Source organism: Rhinatrema bivittatum, chromosome 12, assembly GCF_901001135.1.
Source record: "Rhinatrema bivittatum chromosome 12, aRhiBiv1.1, whole genome shotgun sequence".
NCBI classification, from domain to species: Eukaryota; Metazoa; Chordata; class Amphibia; order Gymnophiona; family Rhinatrematidae; genus Rhinatrema; species Rhinatrema bivittatum.
Genome location: NC_042626.1, coordinates 37,305,181 through 37,329,664, shown reverse-complemented (window position 1 = coordinate 37,329,664; position 24,484 = coordinate 37,305,181). Strand labels below are relative to the sequence as shown.

Sequence of the window (24,484 nt, the reverse complement as noted above, 5' to 3'; positions counted from 1 at the left end):
CCCTCCACCCTCCAGATGGTGGTGGGGAAATCCTTCCAAAGGCAGGAACAGGAATCCATAGAAACACTTCAAAAATAAACTCCTCAAAAAAGCTCCAGCATCTGAGACATGCCCTGCCAGGGATGTTGGGAAACACGAACCTCAGGGGAGGTGCTGATTTGTAATGTATGATCCCCTCCTCACTCCCTACCCAAACCCTGAGCTAGCGACATCATTGTAATCTCACTCATTGATAGAATTATTCCAGACGTCCTCCATTCTGATGCTATTGGTCTCTTAGGCTTAACCTGCTGTGCGATCATGGGGGTGAAAGAGCACTCATGATACAGTGATGTGATGTTCTCCCAACCCATTCTGTGGCGTAATATACAGTGCTACTCATTTGAAGGGCAGGGACTGAAACCTGATAACTAGACATACTGTGGATATATGTGCCTGTCTTCTTTGATTTAACATATTACTAGGACTGATAACATGCACTTTTACTGGATTGTGTTGTTTGCTTTTCTAGGCTCGTTTCTCTTAAAATAGTTTATTTTTAGGCAGGGAAAGTTTGCCAAGTAACAGTTCTGCCAGGCATCTGTTCTCCACCGTGTTTGTGCCTTTTAATCTGGTCTCTTCTATGCTTTCCTTTAGGCAGCAAGATACTCTGGCATCATATAATTTCCTTTGTTTTCAGTTGGTTCTTGTTATCTATGTATGTAAGGCACAGAAATGTTTCTGTTTCACATGGTTGGCTTCCTCCGTTGAGCTTTTTTCTTTCATTCTATGTGTCTGCTGACGCCTTATGCCTCGGGTGTATTGTCTTAATGGAGAATTAGCTGCTGCTTCCAGCTGTACAAAGCTTTGCATTCAACCATAGAGATTCTTCCAGTCTGCAACACAAAGACTGAAGAAATAAATCTTCCAGAAGAACATTCTAGTGGCAATCTGTCTGTGGTGTATTTTGCTTATTGTAGCTTCTCTAGATCCAAGGGCCCATGTGTTCTAAGCTGGTCCTGGAGCACCCTTTAGCCAGTCTGGTTTTTAGGATATCCACAATTAATCTGGTTTGCATGCAAATCTATCTCATGCACATTCATTGTGGATATCCTGAAAACCACATTGGCATGAGAAAAATTGCATTCGAACTGTGTAAGTCCAGTTCTGGCTGCTAATAGGACTTCTTGGTCTGCCCAGTTATTCCTGTCTTACCATATCACTACAGACCCTACTCCAGGGCTTCTCAAACCTATCCTGTGGACGCCACAACCAGTTGAACTTTCAGAATACATACAGTGGCCGCATGGGATAAACATACCTCCAGGTTTAACTCTGGAATGCTTAAGGAATTTCTGGGTCTCTGGGCAACCACCAGAAAAGTCCATGTATGGCAGTGAAGTGCCCACATGGCCCCAGAAGAGGAAGTCCCAGAAGTGAGCCTGTATGGATGTGGAAAATCCTGGCAGGGAAATCCTGGCATCCACAAGTGTGCCAGAAGGAGGAGGAGTCAACGCCTCCCATGCCTGCCTGCACAAGACAAGATGCAGAAGGAGCTACTTGGGCTCACGTGGCCTGAAAAAAGAGGAGTAATCCTGGGGCTGCACCTACCCAAAGAAGGAGGCTGCTGCTGTTGGTGGGTGCTTGGGGGTGGGGGAAGAATGAGTCCGTATGTTCTGGGCAGAGAGAGAAGGTGAGTATATGTACGTATGAGACTGTGGCAGTGAGCAAGAGTATGAGGCAGAGAATGAGAGGAAGGGATGTGACAGTGAGCGTGTGAGTGTGTATGAGAGGAGAAAGTCTGTGCCCAGCACCTCCTTCCCACCTGCCACCATTATCTCAGGATGACCAGAAATCAAAAGTTCCCAAGTAAGGGGATAAAATTTGCAGACTTTGGGAGCATTGTACATGCAAATTTAGCTCATGCATATTCATTGTAGATATCCTGAAAACCAGACTGGTTGCAGAGTCTCCAGGACAGAGTTGGGAAGTCCTGCTCTATTTAATACACAATCATCTTCCTTCCTCTCCCTTGCCACTATTAGGACTGTCACTTCACACAGGACTGGCTCAGTCCTGATTTTACTGTAGCAGGTCCCCATTTGGATGGTTTGTCCACATTCAGAAGTGCTACAGCTCAGGGTCCATGTCCGGAAGGGGTCCATGTCCGGACGGGGCCATGGCGCAATCAATCACAGTCAGTTACAGCTCACAGTCTAGGTATAGGATTTCCAAAAGGTGCCAAATTGTCCAGAATAGGAGCAAGGAAGCCAAAATCAATAAATGGGATAAATAGCAAGACTCACACCTACGTCCATCCATTCAGTTCTTACAGTGGAATTTGTGAGGAAAACAATCAACAGAAATCCAGAAGTGGTGTTCAGAATAGAGCATTATTACAACTTAAAGAGAAGGATTCAAGCCAGAATCACAAAAATCAAAATCAGCATACAATAATCACCAAAATAAAAGCAGATGGTTTCCTTGTCCATTGTAGATGTTCTCATAGCTCTCCTACCTCTTACAACTTCATCCAGAGAAAATATATCCTCACCAGTGAGGGTGGGATAACCAGAGTGTAACTCCAGCTTCAGCATTAGAGTGATCAGATAGAAAAAGTATCCTCAAGCACAAAATATCAAACTGTGTTCCAAAAGAGTCAGCACACGTCACAGAACTTTAACTGTAGTCCAAACTCTCAAACTTCCAAGTCTCTTGAGTTATTCTCTCAAAAGTCTTAATCCTTTTGTCCACCCAGGCTGTTACCTGGGCAAAAAGTTCTTTGAACCAGTCCTTTGGGATAACGTCACTGGTCAATCAAATCAAATGTCCTTTCAAAAGTCTCTTCTCAAAACCTCTTGCTTGAATGCATGAATGGCCTCTGAGATCCTGGAGGAATTTTCAGTTCTCCAACCACCCTGCTTTGAGATCTTGGGGAAATCTCTAGTTCACTCTCCAGTCTACTTCTTACCCACTCTACTTTCCTCTCCAACACCCTCTGAACAATGAGCTTTCTCCAAGGGATTAAATACCCCAAGAAGCCTATCCTCCAAAAAGGTGGGGGTCATAGCAATGGGAGGAAACAGAAAATGTCAAAACCCCTTCTACTGCCCCTAACTAAGCAAAATTAATGGGGACAATGTTAGTGAGTGGCATAGCCCTGTCACATTACTCTATTGCTTGCATGAAGATACTGTTCTGCATTTCTTAGGGAAATCAGAACTATAACTCCATGTATACAACAGGTCAAACCCAAGACTGGATCATCATTTTCAGACTGACCTGCCTGAGGTGGGTGGCAGTTATAACGACCACCTTCAGATTCTGTCCTAGACATACCTGAATTCTGCCACTGCTTTCTTCTGGGAGGCATGTTTTGGCTTTTATGATTTTATTAGAAGCATATTGTTTGTATGGTTTTGGTTTTTTTAATTTGTACTCAGGCACTCTATTTGACCAGGGAGGTCAAATATAAAAAAAATACCCACTCAATAAAGGACTTTAAAAAGAGGGGTGTTGATGTATACGTCCTTGTATGGTACCTGAATCAAGATATCTCCGAGCGCCTTCCCTCGATAACCGCAGCGAAACTGGAAATGCTCTCTGAGATGGCCTCTGTGTGCCAGATCTCCTTTGCAGGACTATACCAAGCAGACACTGTGCTAATGACTTTGAAGGGAACAAGTGTTTGCCTTTTTTTATGTGATTTGCTTATACTGTTTGCTTTGCATTTATTAAGAATTTGCTTTTCTCGTGCACTGTATTGTGCCCTTGGAGAGCTTTCCTTCAGACTAGCGCATACTAAATTAAATGTACAAATTAGCCATTACTGTTATGTGAAATGGGATTCATGTCAGCATTCACACACATTATTCCTGCTCCCGTAGATTAGTTTCTGGGTATTTTCATCTGCAGAACACTGTACAATGACTTCCATTAAAAATCTTGCTGGGTAAGTAATAGACAAGTTGTTGTTTTTTTTTTTTTAGACCCATGCTGCAGGTAGCGTTTGTTTGGCCCAGAATACCAAAAGTAAATCAAACACCCTCCCACCCCAAATCCTTTATGCAAATCATCTCCAGAGACAGATTAGCAGCTTTTTCCATTAGGGGAGTCGACTGGCTCTATTTATTTAGGATGGGTTGATCCTGTCCTGGTTTTACCTCCACTGCATACATGGACTGTAGTTTTGATTTTCCTGAATAGCAAGTCATCTCTCACTATGTAACCTCCTCTTCTTAAGTCATTACATTGGGTCCCATCTGGTTCTGCGTACAGTCCAAGCTTCTGCTATTCATCCACAAGTGCATTCATTCTGCAGCTCATCATTACCTCTTTTTTTCTGATCTCTCCCTACACATTTCTTCGTAGTTTCCATTCGTCAGGCAGGCTGCTCTTATTGTTATGTTTTGTTTCGCATATAGACCACCGTTCTTGAACAAAGTCCAAAGTGGTTTAAAAACAAACCAAATAATACAATAAATAACAATAAAATAATACATCGATAATTAAAAGCACATCAATAAAATAAGACACATCAATAAATACAATAATATGTTAGCTAGGAATTGGCAAAGCCAGTGGCATACCGAGGGTCTTCGGCACCCAAGGACTAATGCATTTGTGTGCCTCTACAGCACCCCCCTCCCATTCTTCTTGTACTAATGCTTAAGCTCACAGAAAATCAGAGGCGTCTCTAGACAGAAGAATTTGGGGGGAAGGGAACCAAAATAACATTCACTCATATCACACCCACCTCCATAGCATGGCCCCCTGCTTTAAAATTGGCTATAAAAAAAAAAAGTCTTAATAAGAAAGTCCAAAGGGTCTTCTGTGTAATTTTAAAAAGCTGGCTAGTTTCACACCTAGTAAAACTAATATTAAAATTATTTGATAGCTTAATTTAACTAATTCTACATGGCTATGAGAGTGAAATCCGAAATGTATACAGGAAGGGACAGAATGTCAATATAAATCCACATCTCCAGTTCTGTAACACAGTGCATCCACAGAAATTGACCCAAGAATGGAGCTTGGATGTTTCCCTTACAGCTTATCATACAAAAAAGTATTTTCAATTTCTGATATTATCTCACAGTAATAGCAGCACAAACACATTCCACTGCCAGACATGTAGTGAACACAAAACCCTGCAAAAAAGATACTCAAAATCTATATAGCAAACTTATCATAACACAAAAGTAGTAACACCAAGGACTCAAACAACAAGAACCCTACCTGTGAAAAACACATGTAAATATTATACTGGTCCCGGAATATCAGTATACCACCCACTGGGGAAACAAAACAAACTCGATTGCTATAGATCCCTACACAGACACTACATGCTAGCAAATCTCTCCCCTTGGTCACACACAAAGCAGACAGAACCTCACCAAATACAGAATAAAGGATCAGAACCAGCAATATGCAGACAGAAACTGAAATGGAAACAGCAAGAAGCCAGACTCTGTGTGTAACAATGGAAAAACAGAACCACCATTCCTCATAAAACAAATAAAATCAAAAAACATAAAGCAGCAATTATAATAGTAAAACCATACTAATAAAATAATATTTTAAAACTAATGACAAATAGAATAACTTCTATTAATTAAAATCATATACATTTTTAAAAGAATTTCCCAAGCACCATAAAATATTTCAAAACAGCCCACATATCAAATACCAACCAATAATTAAAACTATTAAGAATAAAAAAAAAAAGCCCCTGCTGTCCATACATGGGAAATCTTGATTTCCAGTCACTCAGAGATTGTCGAGGATTAGGGGGGCACACAAACTTTATCCTCTTTCTCACACATACTCGCAGGAGATTGGAAGTCCCAGTTCTCACAAAAAAACATAAATTGCCTCTCTACTCTATAAAAAATTATGACAAATCTTCTGAATTGCATTCAACTAAGTCAGCCTGATACTGAATGTATGCAGATACTATTCTAAGTACTGTCCTTCTAGCTATAAATGAAACAAAAGGTCAGGAAATATTTGAAACTCACTCTTTTCCCTCACTACAAAATAACAAACCACTGCTTTCCCGGCACAGCTATATAATTACTATTCTACAGATTGTGGCTATGAGGAACACTCCCATCTATCTGCAACTGCTCTTTCCTTTGTGGTAGCAGCCATGTGGCTGGGGTAGGAACCTCACCTCATTGCTATGTCCTGTCTTTTCCTCGCTTTGCCTTGCTGACTGTACGAGGGAGACATCCTTTGGTTTATACCTAATTTAAAAAGTTTATTAGCAAATGATCTCCTGCGCCTCATTGGCTCTGGTCCAGGATTACACCCTACGTTCTGATTCCAAGAACTGCCATAGGTCCATTCAACTCAAAGTTTTCCTTCTGTGGAAAGATACATTTAATCCTATCAATTGTAGCCAGGTCCATTTGGTGTCACTTCAGTTCAGGAGATAATACCACTGCCTTCCAGCCTTGGTACCACCCCCCTCCACCCCCCACCCCCCTTGTATTAGAGCCAGAGGGTAATTTAACAATTGCCTAGGTGAGAAGGATTTCTGTAGGCTTCAAAGGAAAGAATTTGCATTGACCCCTCTCTGTCTTGACCAACAAAGGTACTGCCAAGTAATTCACATGTCACCATTTGCCTTTATAGTTCTCCCCTTACAAATGAATTCACCTTTTGCTAGTCAGAATAAGAACAATATCTTAAGCTTCTAACTCATAATTAAACATGGAGATTGGAAAAGACTGGGAACTGCTGCCCCCCCCCCCCCTTAGCTTGGTGCCCAGGGGCATTCTCCCCCCCCCCCCCCCCCCCCCCCCACCTCTCATAGGTACGTCACTGGGCAAAATCCAGCTGCTATTTGTGCATTTCGGCTTCATTGCTCCATACTTTCCACCTTGCCGCACCGTATGCTTGGAACTGCCTGCCCAAGTTGCTGCACCATTCCCTCTCGCTGACCATGTTTAATCCCTGCCTTAAAATCCGCCTGATCATAGCCTTGTTGATTTTAACCGTGTTTTCAATAATAAATACAATCCCTGAAGCCTCTGATTTGTCTTGTGTGTGCGTCTTGACCAGATCGTAAGCTCTGCTGAGTAGAGGCTGTCTCTCACGTGCATCTGTACAGTGCTGCGTTCATCTAGTTGTGTGGTAGAGGTAGAGGTAGAGCTGATTTCCCAACACATCTACATGTTAGAGAGGATGGCCTTATGTCCTTTTTCATTAACTTCTGATGCCACGTGGAGACCGGTGGTGAATAGCAAAGCACAAAATAAAAACTGTGAAACATTAAATCTCATGTAGAGATCTGCTATGTGGTAGAGTAGCTACTGCTAGTGCCCTTACACCTCAGCAGCAGCCTGCAGGAAGCAGAGAGAGACTTGAAAGGTGAGCTGAGCATGCTGTGCTTTTTTAATTACATGATAGTCCTTCTACTGCTCACTGAGGTCCCTGTGAAGCAGTCTTGTGCTACTGGCAATGTATAGGGAATGCAATCAGTATAGCCAGTAGTCGGTCTTGGAGGTGGCAGGGTGCAGTTTGTCACCCTTGCTTGCATTTCCAGGCACTAAGGGTACCAGCAGGCTCCAGATTTTCAGGGCAGTTTGATCCATTCCTGGTTTTACTCTACAGCCTGCATGGATTTGTGGTTCTGGTGTCCCTAATGACCTCCCTAAAAAAAGCAAAACTACAGATCCATGCAGGCAAATGAGATAAAATCAGGGCTGGATCTGCCTGTCCTAAAAATCTAGAGCCAATTGGCAACCCTACCAGGCACCGAGCGGTTCAATTTTCCCCACTACTAATGCAAAAGCAGATATGCAGGGTTTATGTTTCCTGAAGACAAACCGGCATGAAGAGTAGAGAGGCAATGATCACCAGGTTCTTTATCAGGGGGTAAAAGGTGGGCTGCTGTGTCTGTTCTCCTAGGCAACGTTGGTCCTGGAGTGCCACCAAGTCTGGTTTTCAGGATATCCAGGACTGGCGGAAGCACTAGGCGAATCTGGCATGGGCCTAGGATATTTTAGTGACTATCCTGCCGGCAACTGCTGAGCTGCCACTACCATCGCCACAGCAGCGGCTGTCTCTTCTATCTTGCTGCCAACTGACGAGCGACCCAGCTACTGGCTGGAGTCGACTCCAGTCAGTAGGGGGCAGGGTGACGGGGGGGGGGGGGGGCAGGTGCAAGGCAGAAGGTTCGCCTAATGCGCCTAATATCCTTGCACCAGCCCTGAGGATAACCACAATGAATATTCATGATGTATATTTGCATACAATGGAGACAGTGCATGCAAATATGCATATTCATTGTGAATATTCTGAAAAGTAGACCTGTTGGTGGCACTCAAGGATGGAGTTGCTTACCCCCTGCCCTAGGGATTCGATGCCTGTGAGAGTCAGTCAGTCATTGATTAGCTTGCTTGGTTACTGGTGCTTACTTTGCAGCAGCTGCAATGCAAGTATATTTAATAGGGTAAATCATCCAGACTGTGCGACACTGCATTGACTAAGCAATAAGGTTCACATCTCATGCCAGCTCAATTGAACTAGTTCATCCAATCCTGCTTTTGTCCCACTGCGTGTATGGATTTGTAGTTCTTTCTTAAACAACTCAGTAGGAAAGTCAGAACTAAAGTATAAACTATATGTTTATACTTATCAGATGCCTTGTTCAATGTAACGCCTCAGCCGCGATTGTTTCTGTTGTAATGGAAACCGATATGATTTGTTATTTTTACAAGAATGTCGGTATACAAAAATTCTAAATAAATAAATAAATAAATAACTAACTAACTAACTAACTAACTAACTACAAATCCATGCATGCAATGGGGCTGAACCAGAACTGGATCAGCCTATTTGCTTGACCTTGGGAGAGTTGGGCAACCCTAATATTCAGCCAATGTGGTCTTTCACAGATTGGATGACTTTTGCTTTTACTCTCTGTGCTATTTTAGGCATTTCCTTTCAGAATTATTTTTATCCTACTACAGCTGGGGCAATTTGGGGAAGTTACACTGCCAATACATACCTAGGTAAGCTCTTCCCAAACCTGTCATGGTAAACCCCCATGACCAGTTGGGTTCCATAATAACCTCCATGATAACATACGAACATAGTAATGATGGCAGCAAAAGATCAAATGATCCATCCAGACTGCCCAGCAAGTTTCTTATGGTGGTAACTGCCTCTCCGTGCAGGTTACTCCCAAGCCTTATGTTAAGGATAGTAATACAATCAAAACCAAGCAACTGTCAAACCCATAACAAAATTACTGCTAGCAATAGTTTTATGGGATGAGCAGCCTGTTTGATAATTAAGACAATGGTGTTTGAACATGCTTTGCTTTTGGACTTGGCCATAGAAGCAGTCCTTCGCTTTTTTCCTAATGTCTGTGTATCAGTACCCCAGACCCTAAAAGCTAGTGCTCAGCATAGGCTGTTGTCTGAATCCAATTCCCCTTTTTCCCCCCACCGTCAAAGCTCAAATTTATCTCTTATGTATTCATTGTGGATATCTTGAAAATCCAACTGGCTGTGGGGTTAACCAGGACAGGTTTGGAAAGCCTCTTATCTATGGTTTCCAATGGACTCCATTTCTGCTGATTCAATTCCTGGTTTTATCTCGCTGCATTCATGGACTTGTAGTTCTGATTTTCCCTAAGTTAAGCTAGCTCCAGCCACTAGGTGGCAACCAAGAGTATTGTAGTTGAGAACACTCGATCCTTAGTCTGTAGCTGTATTTGCTGCAGTGTTTCTGTGCCCTGCCTAAGTAACACTTGCAGGTCTCCAGCTCCTGAATGAGCCTGTATTAATCATTACCTTCTGCCTCTCTCCGCTCACTCTGTGCTCCTTTTTTTTTTTTACATTTCTGCCATGCAGTTGAAATCTAGCCTTGGTTCCAGACTGCTACCCACTTGAGGATGTCCCAGCTGGTGTTCTTGCCTTTATTTAACAGTCACTTTTCATTTCTTGGTTCCCCAAGTGACATCATATTGAAACAAAAGGTAGAATGTAGGAAAAAATTAGAGACAATTTTATACCAGGGAGATGAAAAGCCAAATATCTATCTATCTATTGCTCTCTCCCTATATATATATATATATATATATATATATATATATAATTTTAGATTAAAAGGTAAAAACCTTCAGAGTCAGTGAAAAGAAACATTAATTTATTCTTGCCATGGGCCAGCAAAACAGTGGGAGGCGGGACTCAGAATCCAGACCTTTCTCTGGGTGCAGAAATTGCTGTATCCCCCTGCTGAAACCTAATTTTCTATCACTTATTACCTCATCTCATTATACTTATTCTTTGTAGAGAGAGAGACATCTGATCAGCTTGCTAATCATTCCCTTTCTTCTTTCCTTAAACAGTAATTTTGTAAGAGCAGCTCAGCTACTTAATGTGTGTTAGTGGCCTCTCTCTCTCTCTCCTTCCCATGTCTTTTCTTCTTTTCCTTCCCTCTTTCTCCTTCATTCTCTCCTGCTCTCTCCTTTGCTCTTTCTCCTTCCATGTTCCCTCGTTTCTCCTTCACTCTCTTTTCTACCCTCGCATTCTCTTTCCATCTTTTTCTCTTTTGCATTCTCTCTCCCACATTTTCTCCCTCTCTTTTCCCCCTTTTCTCCTTTGTTCTCCCTCTCCCAATCTCACCACTTCTCCCCCTTCTCCATCTTCTAATTTCATGGTGTCTGGTGAGCCATCTGGGAACAGTGCACAGGCTGATATTGCACAGTCAGCTCTTGCGCTCTCTCCATCAGCTCGGAAGAGTGAGTGCAAGCTGAGGCAGTAGAGTCCTCTCTCCTGGTCATAGTAAGAGGAATGCCATCAACCCTCCAAAGAAGCACTTACTGTCATATCGCTAGCAAAGCCCACATGCGCCCATGCAGGCTGTTTGCAGATTTCTTTCCTTCGTTCCTCCCCCCCCACACACACACACATCACCCCCTTTATCAATTACAAATGTGTTAAATATGAAAGCTGTTGAAAACTGTAAGGGGGCTATATTTCCTCCATCTAATAATAGAGTATATAACTTATCATATCATGGTAGGCTGAGTTTTTAAATAATCAAGGCTTTCCTCCAGTGCAAAAATTGCTCATGGCTTTATCATTGAGAATATCCCACAATTTTAAGGAGAAATAGTGGTTCAAAATTATAGAAACACAGAATATGATGACAGATGAGGACTATCATCTAGTTTGCCTAATTTCATTCCTGGTGCAATGCCATAAACCTCATTTGATCTGTGATTTTTCCCTTCTTTGCAACTAGGGATCCTCTGTGTTTCTGTGCCCTCTGCCTCCCATTGAGAAGCTTTTCCATGCATCTGCCACCTTTTCAATGAAAACATTTTTTGCTGTTACTTCTAAGTCAACTCTTAGGGAACTTTGCACTGTGACCTCTTGATCTACAGCATTTTTTCATCTGAAGGTTTGCTTCTTATCTATATATACCTCCTTGAGTGCAGAGGCAGTGGAACGCCTTTTTGGTTGGGGGGGCAGCTAGGCTCCACCCCAAGCTCCGCCCACTTTCACATTTAGGGTATTTTTTTTAAATTTGATTTATACTCCACTTTTCAGTAATATTCTAACTTACATTCATTCCAAGCACAAATTGGAGTATTGTTCATTCCCAGATCAATTAAATGCATGATGCTAGTGTAATGGCTCCCTCGGGTACATTACCATTAAGCCCTGGGGGTGAACTCTTAGTGTATCTGTAGCAGTGTATTTTAGAGAATGGGGGAGGTTACCATTCAGTAATCAGTATAGCTCTTCCTGTTGAGGGTGCTGGAATGGCCATCCCCCTGGGAAGGTGTTTTAAGTAGTTCTCTGTGGGCAGTCCTACTCCTTTTAGGTTTGCTGTCAGCTAGGAGGCAGTAGGAGTGTTTCTTGCATTTGGATTTTCAGACTCACTTGGAGGAACCAGGTCCACCCTGCCTGGGGAATCTGAGCAAGGTCAGGAGGTGATTCTGTCCAGTCCTCTCACTGGCTGGTTGGGATTTCCCTCTGGGTTGACTTTTCAGGTTTTTCATATTTATTGTGTTAGGAGCCTTGGAGACCTTTGGGCATCATGTGGACCCAGGGCATGGGGTGCCCTCAGTAGGGAAGACCCCCCCTTGCTCATAGTCAATGAGGAAGGAGGTTTAGTGGTGGCACGCAGCAAGGTGGAACTCCGGGGTTAAATTCTTTTGAAGAGGTTTGAGAAAATCCAGATTTTCGGCTGCCCTTTCCTTCCTGTATTGGAGCAGTAAGAGCTGCCTGTTCCAAGTGGATCCCTTTCACCTGAGATCCAGAGAGAGACATGCAGAACCACCTAACTGTGAGTAAGGGCAAATTTAAGACCATTGAGGACACCAATCAGGAGTTTTCACCTCCTGGGGAGAGAGAGAGAGAGAGAGAGGATTGGACTTACTGTGCAAAAAGACTGTTTCACCATTTTTACCAGTCTGGAAAAGGGGTTTCCCACCTGGGAACTCTACTTATCCAAGCTCTGAAGGGTGGATGTCTCCCATACCCTGCTATAGAGATTCCTGCAAAGATAGAGAGAAAAGAACTATGAAAAAAAAGAAAATCTGTGGTGCCATATTTCATCAAATTATCAATCAGTAAAGACTTTTAATTTGGACCCTAAACCAGTGGCTCTGTTGTGGTTATTGGCACTAACAGCACAAAATGGTACAATGGGGCAAGAAAAGTTAAAGTCACCCCTAGCACTTTGGGCTTTGAAAGGGAAATCTCCCCCCACCCACCTAACAAAGAATCTAGGCCTTAGGGTTTAAGAGACTGTGTTCAAGCTAGCCTGACGCTCCAGTCCCAAAGAGACTTTACATGTTTTATGGCCCCATCCATGTCTAGCTTACACCCGGGAATGGGGTTATACTAGAAAATTAGACCTAGTGTAAAGGTGAAAACAACAAAAGCAGCATTACTGATAGAAATGTCAGTACTAAAGAGACTATCATCAAGTAGCAAATGTGAGGTGGCCTGCCCAACCTTTGTTTTTCTTGTGCAGGGGTAAGGGTAGAGGGTCTGGGTAAGGGTAACAGATGGGAACAGGAGGGAGAAAGAGCAAGAGAATGAAAAGAAGGAGGTGGAGAAGGGAGGCTGAAAGGAGAGGAGGAGTAATGGGGCAGGCCAAAGAGAGCAAGGGTGGAGAGAGAAGAAGTGGATGGAAGACAAGAGGTAGGATGCTGGGGATGGGAGAGAGAGGCTTGCCTCTGGTTCCTTCTTGCCTCCCAAATTCCAGTTCCTTCCTCCTTCAACAAACCCTAGTTCCTTCCTTCCCCACAAAATCCTCACTTTCCCCAGTTTACTCCTTTCCCTCCCACAAACCCCCTCACTTTTTCAGTTAACGCCCTCTCTCCCAAGGCCCTCACTTTTCCCAGGTCACTCGCCCCCCCCTCCCCAAATCCCTCACTCACCGTGGATTGTTCAATCCCTCCCTCCCTTCCCCCTGTGATTCCTGGTTCACAATCTCCCTGCCTCTTTGGATCCCCTCATTCACTGCCACTGGCTCCTCTCATTTGCAAACAGGAGGAAGACTGCAGCCTTCGAGCTCCTCCAGCACGTCCTCCCTCCTCCTGTGCCTGGGGCGGGGCCCAAGCATAGTGTTTTGGACCATATGGTTCTAAGTGCCCCTTTCAGGCCTTGGTTCGCAGGAAAGGAGGAAAGAGAGAGGACACTTTAGAGAAGCTCCAAGGCTGCAGCCCTCCTCCCATTTTCAAATGATTTATTTTATGAGATCTTGGTATGAGCAGTGGGAATTCATCCTTGGTCAAGAAACGATACTGCAAGACCATCTTCCTTGATGTGCTTCCCCACCAGTGAGAACAGAGCGCATAAGACATATACAGTAAGCTATAAGGAAAGCAGGGGAGGCACAGATGAAGGATTGGCAGAAAGTATATCTATTTTGCCTATAAAATAATTTAGTGGCTAATGTACTAAAGAGTTTTTACCGTTTTCTGCTTAGAACTCCTGGTCCTTTGTGAGATATTTACTCTTTTCGCCAATGGCTGCAGTGGTAAAAAAAAAGTTACTGAATTCTCATGAAAAATAATGGGAGCGCAATGGGTTCAGACCAAAATGCTTATAAGTATGTGGTAGATTCTTCACATCGTTCCCCAAATGATGCCGAAGATCAGGGATATGGAGGGAAGACTGCAGAATTCACACCAAGCACTGTTTTTGGTTTTTTTTTTTAGCTCCTTAAAGACCCCTTTGAGAATGCAGATGTGCCTGGGATTAAGACACTTAAGGAATGAACCTAAATCTTAGTCTCTGACGGCTTGTCCATTTCTATTCCGCAAGCTATTTTTGTCTTGTACCTGAAAGTAGTCTAATCTGTCAGTGATGACAGACTTTATGTGTACACCATTATTATGTTACTTTTAGTTACATTTTTCTTGTCAGAGACATTTGACAATTGCTATCTTTGGGCCTAATTTCTGGGCTGTGGTTGGACTGGAGATTGACACGTCTTGGATATTGAAAGAATCCGTCCCATGGAAGCTCTGTTTGGCCGCCTTGCTAAGAGTGAGTGGTTTCTACTTTCAACCTTGCCGTTTCTTAGTCCTGGAAAGATTAATCTGTCATGCTTTTGAATGACCTTTATTGTGATTTATTTTTTAAACCATTTAATTGAGTAGAAGTTGTTTGTGGAGTTGAGTAGTAGGCTATTAACAAGGGAAGCTAGAGTTTGAATCCTGTCGCCACCCCTTGTGACCTTGGGCAAGTTACTACACCCTCCATTGCCTCGGGTACAAACTTATCCCTAGATTCATCATTCTGCTATATTTATATAGCACGCCGCACACTACCACCCCTATAGCACCACGGGAAAAGGTGGTATTTCCCGCAGTGCTGCTGGTGATAATGTGGAAAACATTATCGCCGGCAGCACTGTCGGAACATAACCCTGCCCAAATCCCACCCACATTCCTTTCCTTCCCCTAATTAGCATGGCATCGCCACATTGCGGCCATTATTGCATGTGGTAGGGCCTTATCATGTGCAATGAGGCACTAATGCATGTGATAACGGCCCATCGCAGAATAAAGTATGACCCTGTTAGACTGTGAACCTTCTAGGGGTAGGAAATACAGTACCTGAATATAATCCACTTTGAAGTGTCTGAAAGGCAAAATATAAAACAAATAAATATGGTACAGTGGCAACTAGGCCATATTGCACCAAACATATGATTGGCAGGCTAAGCGTGGGACATAGCAGGCCATGTGCTTGGGAAACAGCCACACTAGTATTTGTATTTAGATTATTAAGAAGCCTTGTGGTTAAGAACATAAATAAGAACTAAGAACATGCCATACTGTGTCAGACCAAGGGTCCATCAAGCCCAGCATCCTGTCTACAACAGTGGCCAGTCCAGGCCATAAGAACCTAGCAAGTTCCCAAAAACGATTCCATGTTACTGTTGCTAGTAATAGCAGTGGCTATTTTCTAAGTCAACTTGATTAATAGCAGGTAATGGACTTCTCCAAGAACTTATCCAATCCTTTTTTAAACACAGCTATAACTGCACTAACCACATCCTCTGGCAACAAATTCCAGAGTTTAATTGTGCGTTGAGTGAAAAAGAACTTTCTCCGATTAGTTTTAAATGTGCCACATGCTAACTTCATGGAGTGCCCCCTAGTCTTTCTATTATCTGAAAGAGTAAATAACTGATTCACATTTACCCGTTCTAGACCTCTCATGATTTTAAACATCTCTATCAGTTCCCCCCTCAGCCGTCTCTTCTCCAAGCTGAATATTCCTAACCTCTTCAGACATAGGGAAGAAGAGATTCAGGGTAAGAACTAATGGCCGGATTTTAAAACCCTGGTGCGAGTAAATCCTGGAGTTTACGCGCATGGCTGGGCCTTACGCGCACTGGGCCCATTTTCAGAATGGGCCCAGCCATGTATGTAAACCCTGGGATGTGAGTAAGTGCCGGGGCCTCAAAAGGGGGCAGTTTGGAGGGCGTAGCGGGGTGGAGTGGGGCGTCCCGGCTGCCGGTACGTGCAAGTTACTTCAGGTCAGGCCCTGAAGTAACTTGCAAAATAAATGATTTAAAAAAAAAAAAAAAGGCTTTTAGAGGATGGGGAGGAGAGAGGATGGGGAAGGGAGGTTAGGGTAGGGGGTAGGAAAGTTCTCTCCCAGTCCACTCCTTAATTGGAGCGGGCTGGGAAGGAAATGGGGAAGGCCCCGATGCATCGCCTCGCGAAAGTGGCCAAAGTCGCCCCCCCCTTGCGCGCACCGCCCCCGATTTTATAACATGCGTGCACCGGCGTGCGCATGCTATAAATTGTGCGTCCATGTGTGTGCGCCGGGTAGCGTGTGCACATGGATGCGCTGGCGTGTTTTAAAAAAAATCTACCCCTAAGTGGGGGAGGGGGGTTGTATGCTTATCTGACCAAGATTTGTTGGTTCTTTTATTTTTATATTCCTCTTTTCAGCACTTTATTTATTTATTTTGTATTCCACTTTTCGGCACGTCAAAGCAAGATTACGTTCAGGCACTGTGTGTATATTTCCCTATCCCGCTTACAATCTAAGGACCCAATTTACTAAGCAATTTTCCCATAGACATAAAATGGGGAAAAGGCCTTCGTTAATCAGGCCCTAAGTTTGTACTTGAGGCAACAGAGAGTAAAGTGTCTTGCCCAAGGTCAGAAGGAGTGGCAGTGGGACTTGAACCCTGGCTTCCTTGGTTTACGGCCCACTGCTATAACCACTAGACTACTCCACCAAGGAGAAAGATGGCAAAACCTTCCCTGGATAAGGAGTGATATTTTAAACGTGCTTACACTTTATAGCTGGCAGCTGAAAAACATATCCTTAGCAATGTAGGCAGGAATAACCAGGCAGACTGCAGGGCTTGGCTGGCCTTTTTTTTTTTTTTAGTAATAATCTGCTGTGTAATGTTGAGGACAGGAATTTCATTAAGCAGGTACAACAATGTGTACATAATTGTAGACAACAGCAGATTGTATGTAACCCATCCCTCATCCTATTAAAATAATTATCTAATGTATCCACAGAACCGGACAGTCGCTCATGTTACTTCTGATGGTTCCTAAGGAAGATTGTAAAGTGAACCTAACCACTTGGTAATACTGATTTTAGAAGCAATGTAATTCACATTTCATAAGTGAAAACTATTAAACCTGAGTGCTTGATTCACTAAGGCCGTTCTTCTATTGTGCATGTATGATGCTCTAAATGCCAGAGAATCAGACCATGGAAAAATGTTTTTTTTGTCCAGATGAATATGTGTCCATAAGTTTAAGTGCGGAGCATTATTATTTATAAATATTTTTTAAATACATCTTGAATTAAGCACTCAAGAAAGGTGGCAGATGGTGCTGGAAAGTGAAGTCTTCTATTTATCCGCAGGCAGCAGCAGGGCAAGCTTCCTCCACACTGCCCTACCAATGGGCCTCAGCCATGCTCTGGAGTGACCACGACTGTAGATGAGAGGAGAATTCAGCCTCCAGCCCTGTGCAGTCTTTAGCCTCTCTGCTCATACTACAACAATAGTGCCAGCTAGTTCCACGTTTTGATGGTGGTTTTATTGATATGGACACCTGGCCACTGGGACCACCAACTCATTTCATCTAGGTCACCTGTCTAAGTCCCTACCAACATGAGCTGTTTGAACCAGTGACTTAAGGTCAAAGACTCCAGATTGATATAGTGGGGTGTACAAATTATTAAATAAATAAATACCATTGCGAAAAGCCCCTGGAACCAGTCAGTTCTGCTATTATGTGAAATGTTTCATTTAGCTTCTCGCTTTCTCACACGTCTATAGCAGGTCCTTTGCAATGACTGTTCATTAAAATCTCAAGATAGAAACCACACGTTTTCAGCAAGGCTTTGAATAACCTTGTCAATATGTTGCCAGCTGCTTCTCTCTGTCAGGGTTTGGCACGTGTCCTGTGCTAAACATAGTCTCTTCCACTTGTCTAGGTTGGCTTGTATCTGCATTTAGCCACATCCTCCTGTGCAAGCAGAGACTTTGAGAGCAGTGATCTGCCATTCTCTGGAGGCTGACTGCATCAGCATGTTTGAAATCACTATTGGAAGAATCCTGTGGGGGATCATCTACACCATGAAGTGGTTTGCTGACATGCTTTTTGGACAAAACAATTTATTTATAAATTCTTGTGTTCTGTGTACTCCAAACACAATTGTTTGGTGCAGGTCATAGCAAAGCATTCACATTAATAAAGCATATCAACAATAAAATATAGAATTTTTTATTTTCTCCAGTGAAGAACTTTTTTCTGGCTAAAGTAATACTGTATAGTAGGGATGGGAAGAAGTAGAAATGTATTTTTATTTCATTTTGGGGGGGGGGTTCCCCACAAATTTTATAATGTTTAATGTTTATTTCATTTATTTTATTTAAAAAAAAACCAAAAAGAAACATTAAAAAAAAAGAAAAAGAAAAAAAAACAGAAACGGGGCCTTCTGAGGCCTCCTATCCCCAACACCCATCCCTCCCACCCAAAAAAATTCCAGGGCCAGGATCCTCTTTGACCCACACTTATTCAGTCCAGGAGGGATCTGATACTGAGGCTTAGGCCGAGACAGAAGCCTCGACTGCGTAGGCCTAGGCCCTGGTAGGTCGCTGCAAGGCCCAGAATTAGCTATTTGGTCTTGACACCGTGTTTCAGTCTGGAGGTTTGGTCCCAATGCTTGAACCTTGGCACGGGCCCAGGCCCGACACTGGTGCCTGATCTAGAGACTGGGTCCTGACTCCTGGGCTTAACTGGGCCTCTTCTGGGAGAACTGGCCCCGATGCCAGGGCCCAAACTGGAAACCGAGGCCTCATCCCTGGGTTTGGCCCAGGCTTCAGAGGACCTCTTTACAGGTCTTCTTTCTACTTCTTGAAATGATGTCCATTGGGGGTGCACCAGATTAAATTAACTCCGGCGCGTCCTTCCCAGTGGAGGACACCTTTTTGATGTACAGCAGTGCCATATATAATAATGGCACCCTCCACTGGGGAGGAGGCACCAGAGTTAATTTATTCCAACGCATCTCTAGCAGATGGTATCATTTCAAGAAGAATAAAGAAGACAGAAGAGCTGTGAAGGTTACCTCCAAGGCCTGGGCTCCATAGCCAGTCTCTGGTCTGGGCCTTCCCTAGGCCAAGGCCCAGGCATCAGGATCTGGCCACCAGGTTGGGGCCTGGTGTCAGGCCTAGTTCTGAGCTGAGGTCCAGGCATCAGTACCTGGTCTCCAGACCAGGCCCTGGCATCAGGCTTGGGCCAGGACCCTGGCCTAATTTGAGGCCCAAGTGTTGGGACCCAGCTTCCGGACTGGGCTGGAACATCAAATCAGGTAAGTGAAAAAATTTTGGGGGCCTGGACTTTTGCTCGGGTCTTAATTGAGGTCCAGGCCTCAGGCCTAGGTGCTGAAGTCATGCTCAGGCATAGGCTAGGGCCCCTGCTTTTGGTCTCAGCCTATTCCCTAGATGAGACCCCTGCTTCAGGCCTAGGCCTAGGTTCAGCTGTCGACTTTTTCTTTTTTTTAATCAATTTTCAAAATAAAACAAAATTCTGATGAAATTTTGTAGAATTTAAATTGTTCTGTTTTGAAAACAACACGGAATGGAATAGGAAATTTTGTCTCATTTCCTATTTATTTATTTATTTTATTTTAATTTTTTATATACCGGCATTCGCGATGGGAGTTGCATCATGTCGGTTTACAATTAACAGGGTGTGACAAGAGGAGAAAAACTTAGAACATTAACATGTGATATAAGAAGAAATAGCAGTTACAATAAAACAGGGACATAAAGTAACTTGGAAAGTAAGGAAAGCGATAGAAAATTAACAATGTGATAAAAAGAGTAACAAGGTAATATACCGTATATAATAAATTTATATAATATAATAAAATATAATATATAATATATAACATACCGTATATATAATATACCGTATATAATATACCGTATATAATAAAAGCAACATAAAAAAAACCTGCTCATTTAATGAGAAATAACATTATGGAGTTGTTAGAGTTTATATTTACCCTGAGGGGAGGTCTTAGTTGATTTGGTTGAGAGAAAGTTCAATTTGTGTCTGGAAAGGCTTTCATAAATAACCAGGTTTTGAGTCTTTTTCTGAATGTAGGAAGGCAGGGTTCCTGTCTCAGTTCTGGTGGGATGGAGTTCCACAAGGTAGGTCCTGCTGCAGAGAAAGCCCTGTCTCTGAGCGTTGTATGGTGAAAGGTTTTGGCAGGTGGAACCTGTAGTGAATCTCTGTATGACTCTCTGATAGGTCTGGTAGAGGTATGTTTTTTAAATGGTATTTGGAGGTTAAGCGGAGAGAGTTGATGGAATGCTTTGTAGATGATGGTGATGGACTTGTATAAGATTCTATAGTGCACTGGCAGCCAATGTAGGTCTTTGAGAATCGGAGATATGTGTTCTCTTCTTCTTGTGTTTGTCAAAATTCTGGCCGCCGTGTTCTGAACCATCTGGAGAGGTTTAGTATGAGAAGATGGGAGACCTAATAGAATGGAATTACAATAATCTAACTTAGAGAAGATTATTGATTGCAGAACTGTTCTGTAGTCGTGGAAATGGAAAAGTGGTTTAATTCTTTTTAAGACGTGCAGTTTATGAAAGCAGTCTTTAGTGGTTTGATTAATGAAAGATTTAAGATTTAGCCGATTATCAATGATGGCTCCTAGGTCTCTTACGTGTGATGTTTGAAAGCCGGATGGAGGATTTGCGGTGAGATAACTGTTTTCGGGGGAAATTATGATGAGTTCAGTTTTTGCAGAATTTAAGATTAGATTTAGACTGGAGAGGAGGTTGTCAATATTTTGAAGGCAATTTTCCCAGATTTTAATAGTTTTAATAAGGGATTCTTTGATAGGGATGACAATCTGGACGTCATCTGCGTATATAAAGTATTTGAGGTTCAGATTGGTTAATAGTTGACATAGGGGTAAGAGGTAAATATTGAAGAGCGTGGGGGAAAGAGAGGAGCCCTGAGGAACTCCCAGAGTGGAAGGATAGAACTGTGATTCTTTGTTATGTATTTTGACTTTATATCCTCTGTTTCCCAGGAATGATTTGAACCAGTCTAGTGCAGTATTTCTACCGAATGTGCATTCCTTCGAATAGGCTGTGTGTAGATCGAGGAGTTTTTTGTGGTTTTTTTTGTAGAGAGAAGGGTCTTTAAAGAATAACACACCACCTCTTGCAGGGTGTAATATTTTAGAAGTCCATATAGCAGTGAAAAATGCACATTCTGTACCAATTAAAAATGATTTAAATTCATTATTCAATGAATTCATTCTTCTGAACCCATTAGAAGTGGCCATTTTTGAAGCAGTATCACAGATTCCATCAAGCAGAATTCCATTGTTCATTTCTGAGTGTAAAGAAATTTGTGACATCATTGATGCTATATGCCCATCATCTCCTGTGTGTTTGAGTTAATTTGTGGGTTCTTCATGGGTTGAGATACCTTTTTATTGGACGAGAAGTGCTCAGAGATGATGGTATGCATCAGAGATCGATCACAGAAGTCTCAATGCTGTTGTTGCAAATTTGGGAACTTCTAATAATACAGGGGACCCATGGATGCAGAACTTCAAAGAACATAAAATATGACAGCTTAGCATTAATTAATAATGCAATTTTAACTGAGCCAGGGTGTGCTTACTGATTTTGCATGCCATGTAGATTTTTTTTAAGATACTGTCCAGTTCATGGTGTATGTTAAGCAGCAACTCTATGCCTTATTGCCAATATTGACTCAAACTGAAAGGATGTCCTGTAACAGGCGTTCAGATAAATCCTTAGGAAATATCTGCTGTACTTGATAATCCTGTTTCCCCCACCTTGTTCTGAAGCCCTATCTGTGGTTTTCAGGATATCCACGATGAATAAGCATGAGGTTACTCCAACCTGGAGTAAACATAAGAAAGGGTCTCTGCTGAAGTCAAAGAAACAGCATTAAAGGAAGGAGAAGAGTGTTTATGATCTTGCTTCGTTTTATGTTTAGCAATAGAAAAGGCAGTCCCCTTGGTTTAAGTTTATTAAACGTAAAGTAGAAATTGGAAGAAAGATTATGATTTCAGATCATGATCCTAAGCCGCCCATCCTCTGGGCATTTTCTGTCAGGTGAAGTGTAATGGATCGTGATCCTATGAAAACAATTGTGGGGAAAAATCAAGGTGGAGGGTGGGGGAAAGAGAGGTGGGAGAGAGCTTGTCTTTCCATATCAATATCTTGCAGTCTCAGATCGTGCTCTATTAATACTTATCTCAGGAGTAGATACCTGGATGATGTGTGGGGTTCAGGGTCATACCTCTTTGCCACTCTCTATGCTAAACACAATCAAACATCCTAAAATAAAATCTGAAGTAAAAGTGGAAAGAAAAATATGTCAGTTGATGAAAGAAGAACCTGGAGAACAAATGGAGTGTGTTGCTTCTTTGTCTAATAGCATTCTTTGAGCCCCCTCCCTCCTCAAGTTTTAATGGCACCTTCCACTGTGGGATTTCCGCTCTTTGCAGGGCGACACTGCTGGAGCACTCGCTGCAAATTCGGATAAGCTCGGGGAAATCACAGTTAATGTCGGAAGGCTGATAGCCTCATTGAGCTTGGCTTCAATGAAATCCTGCCGGGAGCCCTCCCTGCTGACTGTGAGCTGACAGGAATATATCAATACTATGGAAGTCTCAGAACAACGTAGACACAAAGCAGTAATAAATGTTTAATCTTCACACATTTATCAGATCTGATTCCAGAATAAGCAGTTGCTGATACTCCAAAGGGTTCCATTAAAATGCCATCTCTCTTTTTGTGCTTCCTATTTCTTTCTTCTCTCTCTCTTTTTTTTTTCTTAACAAATCGTCAGACGAAAAGGTTCTGTGGCAGATTACAGTCTATTATGAGCTGCATGCAAGAATCCATTCTCCATAATAAAAATTATATATATATATATATATATATATATATATGTATGTATGTATGTATATATTCCCTTGCTTTCTTCCATAAAATTAGTAGCCTGGCCACACTGGTAATTATCAAAAACAAAATGCACTTAGGTTCATGGTTAGATTTTTCTTGGGTGGTCAATGTATTTTAAATTCCTGCTCCATCTCTTAGTGGCCCTGTAAATACTCAAAGATGCTTTTCTTTAATGAGCCATAAAGCATCCTTGCAGGCTCTCATCTGGCTGCTTGACTAGTGTAGAAGATGCAGAATGACAGAGGAGTTGGATTTAGCTCCAAGAGATTCCAGACACAAATGGCACCAAAGGTCTAAAATCTAAATATTTTTGGAGGTCTTCATGGTCTTCTCTTCCATACCCAAGAAGATTTGACAGTATCAGATGTCAGTCATCCTAAATGTATTTGTGCATGTGTGCCACAAGTCCGTATGTGCACCTTCAGATAGATTTTAGCAGAAGAATCCACTATATACTTTTGGCCATAACATGATTGTTGGAAGCTACCTATGTACTTTCCAAGACCACATGTGAACAAAGGAGAATTGGCTCTTCACTGCTTGGACTGTAAGAGAGCTCAACCTCACCATCAAGTTTATCAGTTGTTTATGTTCTTTGATCCCAATAGATTTGAAAGGACAATTGCCAAACGAACTCTGTTCAATTGGCTAATAGACTGTATAGTACACTGTTATGCATATGCACTGCTTGGCTTACAGATTGCATGCATCAAGTGAGAGCCATGGAGACTTCAATGGCTTGTCTCAGGACCCCTTCCACTGAAGACATTTTCAAAGCTGCTTCTTGGTTATCTGTGCACATCTTCATGTCCCACTACTGTCTGGACAGCATGTACCACGAGGACACAGTAACTTTTGATAAGCAGTTCTGTGCAGTATGTTCACCCAGTAGTCCACTTTCCATCTGGTGGGACTGAGTTGGCTTTAAGTAAGGGCTTCTGCAGTGCAGCCCTCAGTCTGGGACTCCCTATGAATAATGGCTAATTCATACCTGCTTGTCAATGGAGAAAGCAGGTTTGCTTACCTGTAGACAGCAGAATGAAGCAACCATTCTTAATACGCGTGGAGGTCCCTAGAAAATCAATTACCTTGTTAAAGCTTAAGCTCTGGAAGAGACTGAAGGGCAGTGAGCACACATGGAAACTCTCATGCATGATCAGTAAACTCTTTACTAACTTCTGAGAACTAGGTCCATGTTGCTGTTGTCAAAAGACATCACCCATGATTAATAGATACCCTTAATAGAATGCATAGGAGTAACCTGTACAGAACAGCAGTTACTACCCTTTAGGGATGTGCAGCAGGGACGGATTCATCTCATTCGGTATTCATATTCGTCGGGACCCAAATCTGTTGCATCCATTCTTAGGGGACCCCAATCCGTTCATTAGTTACATATGTATTTGTTTCCCAAAAAAAAAACCATCCCAACTCTCCTGACCCCCCTCCCCCAAAGACTTGCCAAAAGTCCCTGGTGGTCCAGTGAGGGTCCTGG

At 42.6% G+C, this 24,484-nt stretch overlaps 1 protein-coding gene and 1 long non-coding RNA gene across 4 annotated transcripts in view; both read left to right on the top strand.

Moving 5' to 3' along the window:
* LOC115074156 (neurotrimin-like) overlaps positions 1–24,484 on the top strand; it is a 1,324,894-nt gene that overhangs the window by 443,682 nt on the left and 856,728 nt on the right. The window lies entirely within an intron of this gene.
* On the top strand, positions 14,386–18,196 carry LOC115074157. Of its 2 annotated transcripts, none has more exons than XR_003852195.1 (3): positions 14,386–14,510; positions 17,018–17,086; positions 17,949–18,196. It is a non-coding gene; the product is annotated as an uncharacterized LOC115074157 (long non-coding RNA). The 2 variants fall into 2 exon arrangements; XR_003852196.1 differs by having other exon boundaries at positions 17,373–18,196.